This window comes from Orycteropus afer, unplaced genomic scaffold (assembly GCF_000298275.1).
Source record: "Orycteropus afer afer isolate SDZICR_OR568_19922 unplaced genomic scaffold, OryAfe1.0 scaffold00048, whole genome shotgun sequence".
Classification (NCBI taxonomy): domain Eukaryota; kingdom Metazoa; phylum Chordata; class Mammalia; order Tubulidentata; family Orycteropodidae; genus Orycteropus; species Orycteropus afer.
Window position 1 is genome coordinate 7432226 of NW_006921635.1, and position 15877 is coordinate 7448102.

Consider the following 15877-nt stretch of genomic DNA (forward strand, 5'->3'; position numbering starts at 1 on the left):
TCAGTTCCTCAGCCACATTCCAAGTGCCCCGTGTGGTCTCATATTGGACCATATTGAACGTGTCCACTATCGCGGAATGTTCCACTGGATGTCCTGTGCGTGGTCTTCCTCCAACTCAGAAGGGTTAAGATCCTAGTCTCCTGCTTGGCCTAGTTTTACTGGGTTTAATTTGAATCCTGGAGAATAAATGTGTCAAACAGGTTTGGCAAACCTTGGATTAAACAAAGTGAAACTGATCTCCTTCCTGCGGGACTTCTCAGAGCATTTAATATGTCACAGGCACCGGAAGCAAGGAGCATTTCCCACAGGATTTGACTGAGTAGGTTTTTTTCCCCCCCTTTCAATTTTACTCTTGGGAGTTGGGGTCCCTGGAATGCACTTTGGGAAACACAGTGTTAACACCAATCCCTCAGAAGGTATTCAGGGCTGACAATGCCCTAATGGGTGAAGGTCTTCCACAAGATCTGCACTTGGTTATTTCACTGTAATTAGTTATATGTGTACCTGTCTTCCCTACTGGTGTGAGCTCTAAGCTCTCTGTGTTCAGAGCCTAGCACAGTGCCAGGCACAGAGAATGCCATTCATTCATTCATTCGTTGATCGATTCCTTCAGCATGAACATTGATGGAGCACTCCAGTAGACACGTAGTCTCCTCCACAGCTCTCAGCCATCACCTCTGCTCAGAGGAGGGTGCCTCCTCTCCCCCTGAGGACGTTTTCCTGGCTGCCGAAGCAGTTTCAAGGAGCAAGTGGCCCTCCCCCAATGACGGACAGATATTCCAGCTTCCTCATTCTCTAGGTGGGGAATAACCTTGAGGTGCCTGTTCTACGTTGTCTCCCAGAGCCCCCCAGTGGGATGGAGCTCCAGTTGTCCACAGTGGTAGTTGGCTCGATGACATCTCCTTCGTTGGCTGTCTTTTCATCCCTTCTCACTTCCCTGCCACCCTCCCAGTGCCTCGACACGACCTCCCAAACAAACCATTTAGACATGAGTCCCTGTTACAGAGTTTGGTTTCTGGGGGACCCAAACCAAGACAGGGACACAACATGCCCTGATCCACCTCCATCTGCTCAGAACCTTCGTCGCTTCCTTGTGGTCCATCAGATCAAGTGCAAAGACCTTACACAGCCCTGCCAGGGTTTCCACACACCTCCCTAGCTATGTCTCCCATGACCCCATGCTCCAGCAAAAGTGGATGACTCCTTGGTCTGCAGGCATACTAGCCCTGCTTGCCCCACCCTCCTACTAGCACGCCCTGCCCAAATCTCCCCACCTGCCAATTGTCTGTGGCCAAGGCCGACCCCAAGTTCTCACTGCACTCTTCCTTGGAAGTAGGTACTTGATAAACACCCAAGCACACGTACACATCTGCCCTAGAAGGGAGGCTGGGTCTGGGTCTTCTACCTTTTGGTAAGCTCAGTTCCCAGCACTCCCCTCCCCCCCCTTTTTTTTTGCTTAAAACAACAGAACTTTATTCTCTCACAGCTCAGGAGGTTAGAAGTAGTTCCCAGCCCTTTTGGAGCTCCTTAAGGTATGACTGTTAAATGCAGGATGCCTACAAAATGAAATGTCAGGGCTTCAAGGAAGGTTTGGGGCAGGGAAAGCAGAGGTCTGTGGGGTGTCAGAGGCTGCATGGGTGCCCTCTGGAATTTAGTGGGTTTTGATTTTGTCCAAAGAGAAGAATGCTGAAGTCTAATGGTGAAGGCCATTTTCCTCTGGGTGTGATGGGCCGGAGCCTGGGAAGCTCTCTGCTGAGAGAGGTAGAGCCTAGGGACGTGGATCAAGATCCAGACAGGAGGGATTTAGGATAGATACATGGAATGTTTCCCCAAAGTAAAGGCTTTGCAAGGGAAAGACACCCTGGAAGGTTTTCTCTCACATGCTTTGAAGAGCAGGCTATGCTATGTGTACCATTGATCCACGGGGTGTTTTTGGGTCATATTCCCAAAGGTGTTGGGATCAATGGCCATTCCTGAAAGTAAATCTGTATGTACCAGAACAAAACAAACAAACAAACAAGCAAAAACTCATTGCCATGGAAGTTGATTCTGACTCACAGCGCCCCTAGAGGACAGAGCAGAACTGCTCCAGAGGGTCTCCAAGCCTGTCATCTTTACAGAAGCAGACTGCCTCATCTTTCTCCTGTGCAACGTCGGGTGGGTTCAAACCACTGACCTTTCAGTTAACAGCTGAGTGCTTAACTGCTGTGCCACCAGAGCTCCTGAACATGCCAGGCACATGGAACTGGTCAGAGATGACAGGGGCTGAGATAAGGAAGAGATCATGCCAGTCAAACATCCATGTGTGTTGGTCAGCACAATGTCAAACCTTTGGGTCATAGAACACCTGGATTCAGGACAGGGGTGCAGTGAAGACCCTCATGAAGATGGGCAAGGGCGGGAAAGCAAGAGGAGAAAAGAGGAAAGAAGGGGAAGGAACGAGTGAACTTTTATTGAGCATCTACTATGTATGCAGAATTGTGATATGATTGAAAGCTAGGGATCTGGAGGCAGGCTACCTCGGTTTGAATCCCAGCCCTGCCTCCTTCTAGCGGTGTGACCTTGGGCAAGTTACCTAACTTCTCTGTGCCTCAGTTTCCTATGTGGATAACAGTAGTACCTATCTCTTGTCATTGCTGTTGCATGCTTCAGATTGATTCCGACTCCCAACGAGCCTCTCTAACAGAGTAGAGCTGTTTTCCAGGCTGCACCCTCAGAAACTGATCACCACGTCTGTCTTCTGAAAAGCTTCTGGATGGGTTTGAACTGCTCACCTTTCGGTTAGCAGCTGAGCACTTAACCACTGTACCACCAGGCCACCTCCCAGGGTTCTTAATGACTTGATCCATATAACTCACTTACAAATGAAAAGGTAAACAAAGGTTGTTGTTGTTGTTGTTATTTGCCATCGAGTCAGCCCCGCCTCATAGCGACCCCTCCTTGGGTTTCCGAGGCAGTATCACTAAAGAAGTAGGATTGCCCAACCTTCCTTCCGAGGAGTGGCTAAACAAAGGTTAAAACCATATAAATTAATCCATAACAAACCCCTTAAATCATGACCCGGTGCATAGAAAGCTTTCAATAAATGTTAACTATTGGTGGTGGTGCAAACGGTTAATATTCTTGCTGCCAGCTAAGAGGGTGGCGGGTTGAATCCACTCAGAGACATCTTCAGCCACTCCTTGGAAGGAAGGTTGGGCAATCTACTTCCGTAGTGGTACTGCCTGGGAAACCCAAGGAGGGGTCGCTATGAGTCGGGGCCGATTCGATGGTGCATAACAACAACAACAACAACAGAGGCATCTTGGAGAAAGGCCTGGCAGTGAACTGAAAAATCAGCCCTGAAACCCTACAGCCTGTAGTTCCACCCTGACACACACCCATTTCCAGGCCTCAGAGCTGAGCCCATGGCAACTGTACTATTTTTATCAGTTTTGCTGGGTAATCATCTACCATTCTCATTTGATCCTGGAGGCTGGACCAGGTGATCCCAATTTTACAAATGAGAAAACGGAGGCTCACAGCATTTGGAGGAGCTTGCCAAGGTTGCGCTGTGGGTCCTTTGGCTACTGGGATGTAAACTCAGTGCAAACCCCTAGTTCTCCCCACTCCCTGGTTTGAGTCTGAGGGCAGGAGGGTTAGGGGAGAGGGGAAGAGAAGAGAGAGGGAGGATAAAGAGATGCTGCTGCCCCTCCCCAGCCACGGTGGCCATCGGCCAGCGGCCCCCTCAAAGTCCATCTGCTGCGCCCTGAGGTTGGGGGCCAGGCAGGAGTGGCGAAGAAGGCAAGACAGCCGGGGGTTGACGCGAATTCTTCTCCTCCTTGTGGTGCGCGCTCTTGCCGGCAAAATGTCCCTTGATCTATTTCCCCTGGTAGTGATTTCAGTACCAACAATAACAGAAATCCATCATTTCTTTAGCGGGGAATGGAGGGTGGTGGGGTTTGTTTTTCTTCTGGTGTGGGCAGAAAGCTCTTTATTCTCTCCTTGTTTGGGAAGACTTCACTCACGCCAGAGAAGCCCGGCCCCAGCCCGAGGCCAGAAGGGAGGCTGTGCCGGGGTAGGGGTGGAGATTCTGTGAGAACCGTGGAGCCCTGGCTGGGCCTCTGACCTTGGGCAGGGAGCCCCCTCAGCTTACTCCTCTTGTAAATGGCCACTCAGTGAAGACAGAGGGAGGAGACAGCACCAGCAGCCTAGGGAGTCACGGAGGAAGGGCCCAGTGTTACCAGGAATGAAAATAACAGTGCGCTTGATGTTTGTACTGGGAGCCTGGGTGGCTCAGGCATTGAGCACTGAGCTTAATGCCCAAAGGTTGGCGCTTTTAACTCACTCAGCAGCTCTGTGGAAAGTCCTGGAGAACTGCTTCGGCAAAGCATACAGCCAAGAAAACCCTGTATAGCACGTGGGGTGGTCATAAGCGGGGCTGACTCCCCTACACTGCCTGTGCAGTGGCTCAAATAGAGCTTGCACACAAGAATTAGATCCCATGTTCTGGACATTGCTTTGTACTTTCCTAATCTTTTAGCTCTTCCAGTTACCCTGCAGAAGTAGGTACTTCCACATCCATTTCCTATCTATTGAAGTGGAGGTTCAGAGAGATTAGGCAACTTGTCCAATGTCACACAGCGTGCAAAATGGTAGTGTCAGGATTTCAACTTGGGTCTCTTTGAATTCACACCTTGTGCCCTTGTCCACTCTGTTGGTGGTTCTCAGAGTAGGGTTCCCAGACCAGCAGCATCACGGAGATACCTGTCAGAAATGCAAATTCTTGGGTCCTGCTGAACAATGACTCTAGGGGTGAGGCCAGCACTCTGAGACTGTAAATCTTTACAGGAGAAGATTGCCTCATTTTCCCCCCATCGAGCAGCCATTGAAAACCCTTATGGAGCACAGATCTACCTGAAATACAGGGAGGTCACCATGAGTCAGAATCAACTTGATGGCAGGTTTTTTTTTTTTGGCACTAAGTTAGACTGAGGAGTTCTGATGGCACAGTAGTTAAAGCATTTGGCTGCTAAACAAAAGGTTGGAGGTTTGAACCCACCAGCTGCTCCATGGGAGAAAGATGAGGCAATCTGCTTTCGTAAAGATTTACAGCCTTGGAAACCCTATGGGGCAGATGTGCTCTGTCCTGTAGGGTCACCGTGAGTCGGAGTGGACTCAATGACACTGGGTCTGGAGGATGGAAGCTAGCCTGGGTGTGGTAAGGCCTCACACCCCATTGTTGTTGTTGTTATTGGGCACATGTAGGTGCATCCAGTACAAGCAAGTCATGGCCAACGAGGAAACTAGAGCCAATCACCCTTTTTTCTTTTTCCCTACAACCTCATGTTTCTGTCCTCTCTGGATGAATGAGCAATGCTCTTTGCAGATGGTGGGTGAGGTGGTGGGCACAGGCCTGAAGTGGGAGGCAGGAAGGAGCCCGGGGTCTGGTCTAGGCCTCACTACTTTGTAATTTTGTGTCTTAGGGTGGGTACCTCAGAGAGCAGACCCGGTGATGGAGATTGTGTGCAGGTACAGAGGACCACTCTTGGGAAGAACACCTGTGAGGAAGGAGAGAGCCTGGGCAGGCAGAGGAAAAAGTTAGGCTGCCTCTGCCTATGCCATAGGGACCTCTAGAATGGCCTTTCAAAAATGTCCCAACCTGAGATAAAATAAAAGGGGTTGGCCTTCTGGTCAATCCTTGCCCCCAGCCACCCCTTGGGTAGGGATGTAAGGGGGAGTATAAGGGGGAAAATGCCCTTTGTCCTTTAAATACAGTGCCACCTAATTGAACAAAAGGAAATCAGTGAGGCTGTGGTCCAGGAGAAATCTAAGAATTAGGAAACCCTAGACTAGGGCCTACAAATGACAGCTTGCATCTGTTTTTGTAAATAAAGTTTTGTTAGAACACAACCATACTCATTTGCTTACATGTTGTCTTTTGCATCATGAAGAGCTGCAACAGCGACGATGTGACCTGCAAAGCCAAAAACAATGACCATCTGGCCCTTTACAGAAAAGTATTCTAACCCCTGCCCTAGGCTCTTTACAGCTGTAAGTTTGAGTTGGAATTAAAAGGGGGGACAGGGGCCTGGAACAGGCTGAAAAAAAAAAAACCCACTACTGTTGAGTCAGATCTGACTCATAGCAACCCCTCCTTGGGTTTCGGAAGCAGTATCACTATGGAAACAGATTGCCCAATCTTCCTTCTGAGGAGTAGCTAGTGGGTTTGAACCACCACCCTTCTGGTTAGCAGTCACATGCTTTAGGCACTAGGCCACCAGAGCTCCTAGAACAGGTTGAGGACCTGGAATCTTGGGAAGCAAGCTCCACCCACTCCCACCTCTGGCTCTTTGCTCAAACCCTATGCTCTGTCTCAAAGTTTCTCCCCACTCTCCTGCCCATGTCTGTCTGTCTGCTCCCTGCTGTGTTCTCAGGGCCTAGCACTGTGTCTGATACTCTAAAGAGGCCTCCATGTCAACTTCTCATGGAGAATCCATGTCAAATCACATTTTCTGGAGCCACTGAGGCTGGAGGGCTGCTGAAACTCTCGTCCAGAATAATCTTTCAACTGTAAACCAAAAATATCCCCTGAAGTTCTTTTTAAACCAAACAATGTTGTTGTTCTTGTCATGTGCCATCGAGTCAGACCCGACTCATAGTGACCCCTCCTCGGGTTTCCGAGAGGCGCTATCACTAAGGAAGTAGATTGCCCAACCTTCCTTCCAAGGAGCGGCTGGTGGGTTTGAACCGCCAGCTTTCTGGTTAGCAGTCAAGTGCTTTAGGCACTACGCTACCAGAACTCCCAAACCAAATGATAGTTTAGCTTAGTTAGTAAGAGTGTCTGCCTCGAACTTCTTTTTTTAAAGAACTATCTACCTGGAATCAAATTGACAACAACTTAACAGCTTACATAAGACGCTCAGGGCAGGGGTGACGATGTTCATGTTAACGGGGAGGAGCGATCAGGACAGGGAGGGTGGGCAAAGAACGCCACCAATTTCACTGATGGCACGTGGAACAAGTGTGGAGTTGCTGGCTATTCTGCTATGCATCTTCTCAACAACAACAAAACTAAATTATACAGTAAAAGGCAGAAACCTGCCCGAGAAGGAAAACTCAAATATTTTCCACTGAAATGAGCAATAGGAAAGTGGTTAGGCTGCGTCTGTCAAAGGCAGAAAACGTGCGAGACCCGGAAGTACAGAGGTTGTTCTGTCAATTTCTGCTCTCAGCAGTTTCACTGTATAACTATAATTTTATAATTTGTATACAATACATAATTTTATAAAAAGAGGCCTCCAGAAATATTTGGGGGATGAAGTCTCCTCCTGCCTTGGACTTACCCAGGTGAGCCTGGCCCTCTCTGGGCCTCTGTTTGCCCATCTGTGGAGTGGCCATCTGCGAGGTCTCTGACAGGTTCCCTGTTCATGGATCCCCTGGCTCGTGGGTCCTTTCCTTCAAGGGAAGGGGAAGGAGAGGCTTGGGGCTGGGGGCAGAGAGGGGCAGGAGGCTTGGTGAAGAAAGAGCAGAAGGTACCGGTGAGGGCAGAGTTGAGAGGGACGGCGGCCGGGGCAGAGTTGAGAGGGACGGCGGCCGGTGGCGGCGGCGGCGGAGAGACAAAGGGGAAGGGCTCGGAGCAGCCGAGCGAGTGGGCAGATGGGAAGGAGTGGCTCCCGGGTGGGACAGTGGGGCGGTCGGGAGGCAGCAATCACAGGCCCAGCAGTAGAGCGTGATACCACAAGCAGATCCCCGGCTTTCGGCCGAGAATGAGGCCGGGGAGCTAATGAACTCGAAGGTGCACGGAATGCCTTCGTGCTAATTCCTGCTCCCCGGGAGCAGCCGGAGCATGGATAGGGCCGGGTCCAGGCTGGGCAGCTGGGCCCCGACACAGGGGCTGGGCCAGCTGGTCGGCCGCCGGCAGGGGCTTCCCGCCAGGCCTGCTGATGCCCCGGCCAGGCCGCTCACCACCTCATGGGCCCTGCTGCCTCTGACCTCAGGCAGGGAGAGGAGGGGTCATTTATGGCTTGGTCCCGGAAGCAAATGTTGTGACAGCCGTGCGCTCACCTGGACGATGACTCGGCCCAGTGGCTCCTGTGAGCTCGAGCAACTGACAGGAACTTTGAGGTTTCAGCAGCCTCCAACCCTTCACACAAATGTGGACCATGACAGCAGCTAGTACAATGAGAACCATAGTGATGGTGATGACCCTAGCGTCTAGCCCCTGCTGGAACGGCACAGAAACCCTCTGAGATGCCCAGGGGTGCACGTGTGGGCGCTTTCTGAACTGTGGCACTATTGCTAATTGAGGCCGGCCATTCCTTGTTGGGGGGGCTGCCCTGTGCACGGTAGGATGTGTGTCGCAGCTTCCCTGGCTTCTACCCTGATACCCCAAGCTGTGACAACCAAAAATGTCTTCGGACATTGCCCATCGTCCCCCAGGGGAGGCCAGACTGCTCCCAGTTGCGAACCACGGACCTACCCTATTTCACAGATAGGAAAACTGAGACTCAAAAAGATGACCACTTCGGGCCTTACAAGGCTAGGTTCCACTCATCAGTCTTCAGCTGTTGCCCAACGGTGACCAGTGATGAGGATTTGTACCTGCTTTCCACGTACGGCTTTTGGGATGGTTTTCATCCATATGTTTGTAGAATTGGGGTCACAGGAACATGTCTTTCTGTAACTTCCTCTCTTTATTTAACAACCCAGAGTGCCTTTGTGATTGGGCGAGAAAAGCAAGTTGCCAATCAAGGCATATGGCATGATAGCCTTTATGTAAGGCACTCACACACGCAGGGCATGCGTAGAAACTGCAGTTGTTGTTGTTGTTATGTGCCGTCCAGTCAGACCCGACTCATCGCAACCCCTCCTCGGGTTTCCAGGCAGTATCACTACGGAAGTAGATTGCCCCATCTTCCTTCCAAGGAGTGACTGGTGGGTTTGAACCGCCAGCCTTCTAGAAACTGCAGAGAGGGACACAAATGGTGATCAACAGTTTCCTCTGACAAGCTGGATTGGGGCAGTGAGAGTGGGGAACAGGGGCTTTTACTTTTATGTTACATACTTTTGAAGTGTTTGAATTTTTACATCCACTGTGTCCTCTTGGCACAAACGTTTTAGCGCGTGGCTGCTAAATGAAAGGTCGGTGGCTTGAACTCACCCGTTGCTCCGTGGGAGGAAGCCTTGGCAATCTACTCCTATAATCCTTGTTAGGATATTGTCACTATGGCTGTGTAAGGAGCCTGGTGGTGCAGAGGTCAAGTGCTCGGCTGCTAACTGAAAGGTTGGCAGTTAAACCCACCAGCAGCTCCACAGGAGAAAGACGCAGTGATCTGTTCCCGTAAAGACTGCAGCCCAGAAAACCTTAGGGTGCAGTTCTACTCTCCCATGGGGTCACTCTGAGTCGAAATGGACTCAGCAGCCTCTAACCCCATAGCTGTGTAAGCTGTACCCATTGGAGACACTGGGTGAAGGGTGGATACGGGATCTCTCTTATTTCTTACCATCACATGTGAATCTGCAATTATCTCAAAATTAAAACCTCAAAAGCAAACGGACCCAGGTTCTGACTGAGTGGACTGGAGTAGAGTGTGAGACCCTGTGCATTTCTCAGAAGCTACCCCAGGACGCCTCGGGCCCACGACAAGCGGCTGCCAGAAGTGTGCCGTCTGGTGTGGTGGCCACCAGGCCCGAGTGGCTGCTGAGCACTTGTGACGTGGCCAGTCTGAATGGAGATGCTGCAAGTATAAAACACACATTGGGTTTCGAAGACTTGGTGTGTGGAAAAGAGAAAGCAAATGATCTCATTGATATGTTTTCTAAGTTGTTATATGTTGAAATGATAATATTTTGAATATTTTGGGTCAAATGAAATAGCTTGTTGTTGATAGAAAATATTGTTGCCTCTGACTCATACACTCCCCCTGTGACAGATTAGAACTGAAATGAAGGTGGTGGTCAAAGAGGCAGGAGGGGATTGGTCCATTAGTCAATCAACAAACAATTCCTGAACGTACACTGTGTGCTGGGGGTGGGCAAAGCAGCATAAATCCTGGCCTCAGGGAGCTTACAGTTTAGAGTGGAATCATAGGGTGACTGTGGGAGACCCTGCAAGTCAGGCGAGAGGGGTATGAAGGGGGCAGCGAGGGGTGAGAACAGAGTCAGAGGCCATGGTACAATTGCTGCCATCTTCCCAGCCTGCTGCTGTGGTCAGATGACAAAGCCCATCATTTTCTCACGGGGCTAAGTGTTGTCTGCACGCTGGCTCGTTGAGTGATCATCTGACCACCCCATGGGCGTTAGCTTCGTCTTACAGCTACAGGAGAGAGGCTCAGGGAGGTGGAGGGGTCTGCTTGAGTTTGCACAGCCAGAGGTGAGGATTTGAAACCAGCTCTGTGGGACTCCAGATCTTGTGTGCTTCACTATAGGGAAGATACCACCTCCTCCTGTTGGAGAAATGCAACCCTTGTTGCATGCAAATCTGTTGTTGCAGGCTTTTACTCCCAGGCCAGGCCTCCAAAGGTGGAGGCAACCTGTCCTATTGCTGCCCACTCTTGGGGTGGGGGCGGGGCGTTCAGCACCAGAGGACTTGGCCCTGTGGCCGCAGCAAAGTTGGAGTTGAAGTCTCTGTGGCCTCCTGTTTCCCTTCCTCCTGCCGCCCTCCCCCCTGCCCACTGCAGTCCCCAGGCCCCCCTCGGCTCAGCACGATTTAATGTCTCACCGAGCTGTCCCTATTTGACAAACAGGTGATTCTGCTAATGAGGAATAAATGAGAGCCACAGGATGAGAGAGGGTGTGCGGCAGCTGGCGTGAGGGCAAGATGTGCCGAGTTTATTAAAATAATATCTGGCCACATGCTCGGTGCGCGGGGCCCAGGTTGGAGGAGTGCTTTGCTTTTCTCCCCACCACCTTCTGCTCCTCCTCAGCCACTGGCTGGTCCCTTGTCCTCCAGCTTCCCGAAGGGGTCTGCCCCCCTGTCCAGCCTGGGCAGTGTGGTGCAGAGCTGGCACGGTGCCTGTCATCTGGGGGGCCTGGGTCGGGGAGCCTGGAGGGCTTTTCATCAGAAGATGGTGGGGCTGCTGGACAGTTAGAGTGGAGTGTGTGTGTAGGGTGGGCGTGAGTGTGTGGTCACGTGTGAATGTAACAGTGTGTAATGTGTACATGTGTGAGACTGTGTGCATGTGTGTGCATGACTGTGAGTATGGTAGTATGTACATGTGTGTGTGGAGACGCATGTATGAGTGTGAGTATGTGTGCATGCAGGTGTGTGGTCATAGGTGAGTGTGATAGTGTGTCCATGTCTGTAAGTGTGTGACTTAGTATGTGAGAGTGCATATAAGTGCAATGAGTGGTCATGTGTGAGTGTGATGGTATACATGTACATATGTGTGTGATGGAGCACATGAGGGTATGTGTGCATGCATGTTATTGTGTACTCATTTGTGTGGTAGTGTGTGTGACCAAGTGTGTGAGTATATGTGTGCATGTGTGAGTGGTGGCTATGTGTGAGATAGTGTGAGACTGTGTGTGTGTGATGGTGTGTGTGTGTATGGCTGTGGGACTGTGTGTGTGTGGGAAGTATATGTGTGTGATGGTGTGTGTGTGTGTGGCTGTGGGACTGTGTGGGACTGTGTGTGTGTGATGGTGTGTGTGTGTAGCTGTGGGACTGTGTGTGTGTTGGTGTGTGTGTGTGTGGCTGTGGGACTGTGTGGGACTGTGTGTGTGTGATGGTGTGTGTGTGTAGCTGTGGGACTGTGTGTGTGTTGGTGTGTGTGTGTGGCTGTGGGACTGTGTGGCACTGTGTGTGTGGGGAACTGTTGTGTGTGATGGTGTGTATGTGTGGCTGTGGCACTGTGTGTGTATGTGTGAGCGTAGAGGCCGTGTGGGACTCTGGCTAATGTGTGTGTTGCTGGTCTGTGTGGGAGAGGCTGGTCTCAGGGAAAGGGAAGCAGAGTGAGCTGGCCGTTGGTGAGGAGCGTGGGCAGGGGTGTGGGAGCGGTGGGGAGATGCAGAACTGGAGGGCGAAGAGAGACGGAGAAGGAGAAACAGCAGAAAGATGGAGCGAGACACACACACACACACACACAGTTAGAGAAAGAGAGAAAAGACACAAAGAGAGACAAGGACCTCAGAGGGATTGAGCGGGAGGAAGAACCGAGTCAGAGGCATGGATGGACAGAGAGACCGTGAGAGACACAGGGAGGGAGGGAGGGACGGAGACATTGACAGCCACCGAGACGGACGAGGCAGAAAGATGGAGGCTAAGAATCCAATGTGTCTGAGCGAGGGGAGGAGGAGGAAGGAATCTGGAAATGGAGAAGGAAGGACAAGTCGCCCAGGGGAGTAGGCAGGGCTTGGGGCAAGAGGCAGGAGGTGAGCAGGTGGCCAAGGGGCGGAATAGCAAGGGGTCAGGAGCAAGGTAGTAGAGGGTTCTGGGGGTGACTACCCGCTGTGTGGCCTGGGTGGTCATCCTCCCTCTCTGGGGCTCCCCCCTGCCCGATGCCTGGCACCAGCCCTTCCGGCCATCTGCTTGATGAGAGAGGGAGAAGAGAAGGGGTGTGGGGAAAGGCAGTCACAAAGCAGGCATGGTGGCCCCTGGGACGTTAGGTGAAAATGCAGCCCGGCTTCCAATGTTTGTGCCAAACCCAGATCGTGGCTCTCTGCAGACCTCAGTGGGAGTGAGGGCAAGGCCTGGACCAAAGAAAATGGACAGGAGGCAAGGAGATGGATTTAGGAGGAGAGGAGAACCAGAAGTTGGAGGTGGTCAGGCCACTGGGGGGCTGCAGGGCGAGGTGGACCTTTCCCACCTCCATTAGGGCCAGGCTCTTCCCTCTCCCTGAAGCCCCTTTCTCCCTGGGCCATCATGCTCATTATCAAGGCCCAGCTCCTCTGGGAAGCTGTCTTCCTCTTCCCACCCCTAGTGGGGAGGTCACTCCATCCCTCCTCGGACCCAGCTGCTGAGTTGATTCCAACTCAAAGCAACTCCGTGTAACAGAGCAGAACTGCCCCATGGAGTTTCCTAGGCTGTCATCTTTATGTGAGCAGACCACCAGGTCTGTCTTCAGTGGAGCCATGAGTGGGTTCAAACTGCTGAACTCGTGGTCAGCAGTCGAGGGCTTAACCTTTGTGCCACCGGGGATTCTACCCAGGAAGTAGTAAGAGGAAACAAGAGAAGGTCTTCTAGAGCTGAGGGCTGGATGAAGGTTTCACAAAACACTCCTCCCTGACCTTCAGACAGTCAAGTACCACCTTTGGGATTTGGCGCTGTGGTTGAAGTGTGGGGCTGCTAACCAAAAGGTTGGCGGTTCAAACCCACGAGGCGCTCTGTGGAGAAAGCTGAGGCAGTGTGCTTCCATAAAGATCTACAGCCTTGGAAACCCTGTGGGGCAGCGCTACTCTGTTGATTTGATGGCAGTGCATGGGGTGGTAGTGGTGCCTGTGACAACACTAACTTAACATTGGAGTCCCTGGGCAGTGTAGATGGTTCATGCCCTTGGCTGCTAACTGAAAAGTTCCAGGTGGAGTCTGCCCATGGGTGTCTTGGAAGAAAGGCACTTCTGCAATCAGCCACCGAGAATGTGGTGGGCACAGCTCTATTCGGACACAGAGAGGAGCCACGAGCTGGAGCTGACTCAGGGGCGACCGTCAGTGGTGGTCTTCAAACCAACGTGTCCTTTGTACCTAAATAAATGGATTTAGAAAGCACTTTTGTATATCACGACGGTAAATGGAAATCCAGTGACTTTGGTGGGCCAGTGGACATGCTTTCTGATTGGCATTTATTTTCCCATGTGACTCACGAGTATTAAAAGCCATTGGTCTGGGTACTACCTGTGATTGTCTTTGCACGTGGGGAGAAGGGCCTGGGGCCTGGATCCCCAGGAGAACCTAGGCAAAGGTGGGGGGTGGAACAGAGTGCAAGGCGTGGGGTGGGCGTCGGGGGCCAGCAAACAGACCTGGCAGGGCCTTGCAGGGTAGAGGAGGAGGCTGGGCTTTGTCTGGGAAGCAAGAGGGAAGCCAGAGAAGTTTTGGGGGGCCCGTTGGAACAGGTCCAGGTGACGGGGCCAGGGAGGCCCCGAGCCGCCAAGATGCATGGGGTGGGGGTGGAGTCTCACTGTTCCTGCCTGCCCTGTGTACCTGCCAGTCCTCCGTCACTGCTGTCATCACACGCTCTCTCGGTTTCTGTCACTCCCTGCATCCCTTCCCTTTCAAGTGCCATTCTGTCTGTGTGTCTTTTTAAATCTCAGTCATTTCCCCTGACATTCCTGCCACAGTGGTGACCCTCCTCCCCCAGACAGGCCTGTCACCCTTCCCCACCCGCAGCACCCCTGCTCTGGCTGTTCCCCTCCCTCCCTCCCTCCTACCTTCCCTCTTTCTGGGGCCTCTTCCTCTGACTCACCTTCTCTGACTCCCCCCCTCTCATCTCTCTCTTCCTTCTTGCTCTTGTCTTTCTCTCCCTCTGGTCTCTTTCCCATCTTCCTCTCCCTCCCTCTCTGTCTGGCTTGCTCTTTCTTTCTCTCTCCCGTCTCTCTCTCTCTTTCTCTCGTCTGTCTGTTTCTCTCTCTCCTGTCTGTCTCTAGCTCCTGTCTCCCTCTCTCTGGAGTCTTTCTGTCCCTGACTGTCTCTGTGACTCTCTGGTTCTCTCTCTCTCCTTGTCTCTCTCTCCCTCCCTTACTCTTTGCCTATCTCTCTTGCTCTCAATCTTTGTCTCAGTCTTTATGTCTCTTATCTGTCTCTCCCCTTCCTCTTAAGACAGAGATGTCACTCTGTCAGGTGCTGTGATCTTCCGCCCCCACCCGATAACCGGTGGTCCCTTTCACACATGCACACCCAGGGCCTAATGCTTACGCTGCACCCACAGTTCATTCCCATCTCACCTGGAAACCACCCAGTCTTCCTTTGGTCATGGTTTAAGTATACCCTTGACCTCAGCCCCATCCAGCTCAGAGCCAGGGCACAGCACACAGTAGGTGCTCAGGAATGGTTTGAAGTTACTGGGTGCAGCATCTCTGGCTCTGTCCTGCTTCTGGGTGGACTCATGCCTGAGAGACACACCTTCCCTGGTGTGCCAGAGGGAGAGGCCCCCCCCAAGTCTCTCCACACCCTTCCCTGAAGACGTTCCTGTCACAGGCTGTCTCACTTCACATCCATCACGTCCTTTTTTCCATTCCGTCCCCCAGCCCTATGCCCCCATCACTCTTGCTCAGGGAGCCAGGCTGCCCAGTCTTTCTTCCTGGTGCCCTCCCCCCACCTCTTCTCTCCTGGCCCCAAAGCAAATAGCCTCCCCTGCAAGCAGAGATTGTCAGCACATCCATGCCTTGGTGATGGGGTGGGTGGTGACCAGACAACAGAGATCAGAAGGACTACAGGACACGCTTGGAGCCTGTTAATAGCCCAGATGCTGCACTCACACACACATACATGCACTGTACACACACACTCATGTACTCATAGGCACGCACACATATGTGCTCATGCACACACCAACACACACTCACACATGTGCTTACACATGTACTCACACACACAACTCACACATGCACGCACATACACACACAGCCACATTTATGTACCATACATATGTGCTCATACATTTACGTACATACCCACATGCATGAACACACATGTCCACACATGTACGCACACATACATACACTCACACACTCATGCATACACACGCGTGCACACACATGCACTCACACACCCCGCCTCACCTGATCCTCCTTTCTCCCGACACCTGCAGCTTCCCGCCCCAGGTTGGGTTGGGGGCGGAGTTTCTTTGATTCTCAGGGTTTCTCACCTCGCGGAAGGATCTAATAGTAAGAATGCTGTTCAAAGTTACACATTGATTCTCTATTCTAAACCCTCCATCCTTGCTCAGATCCTTAAGAAGAAA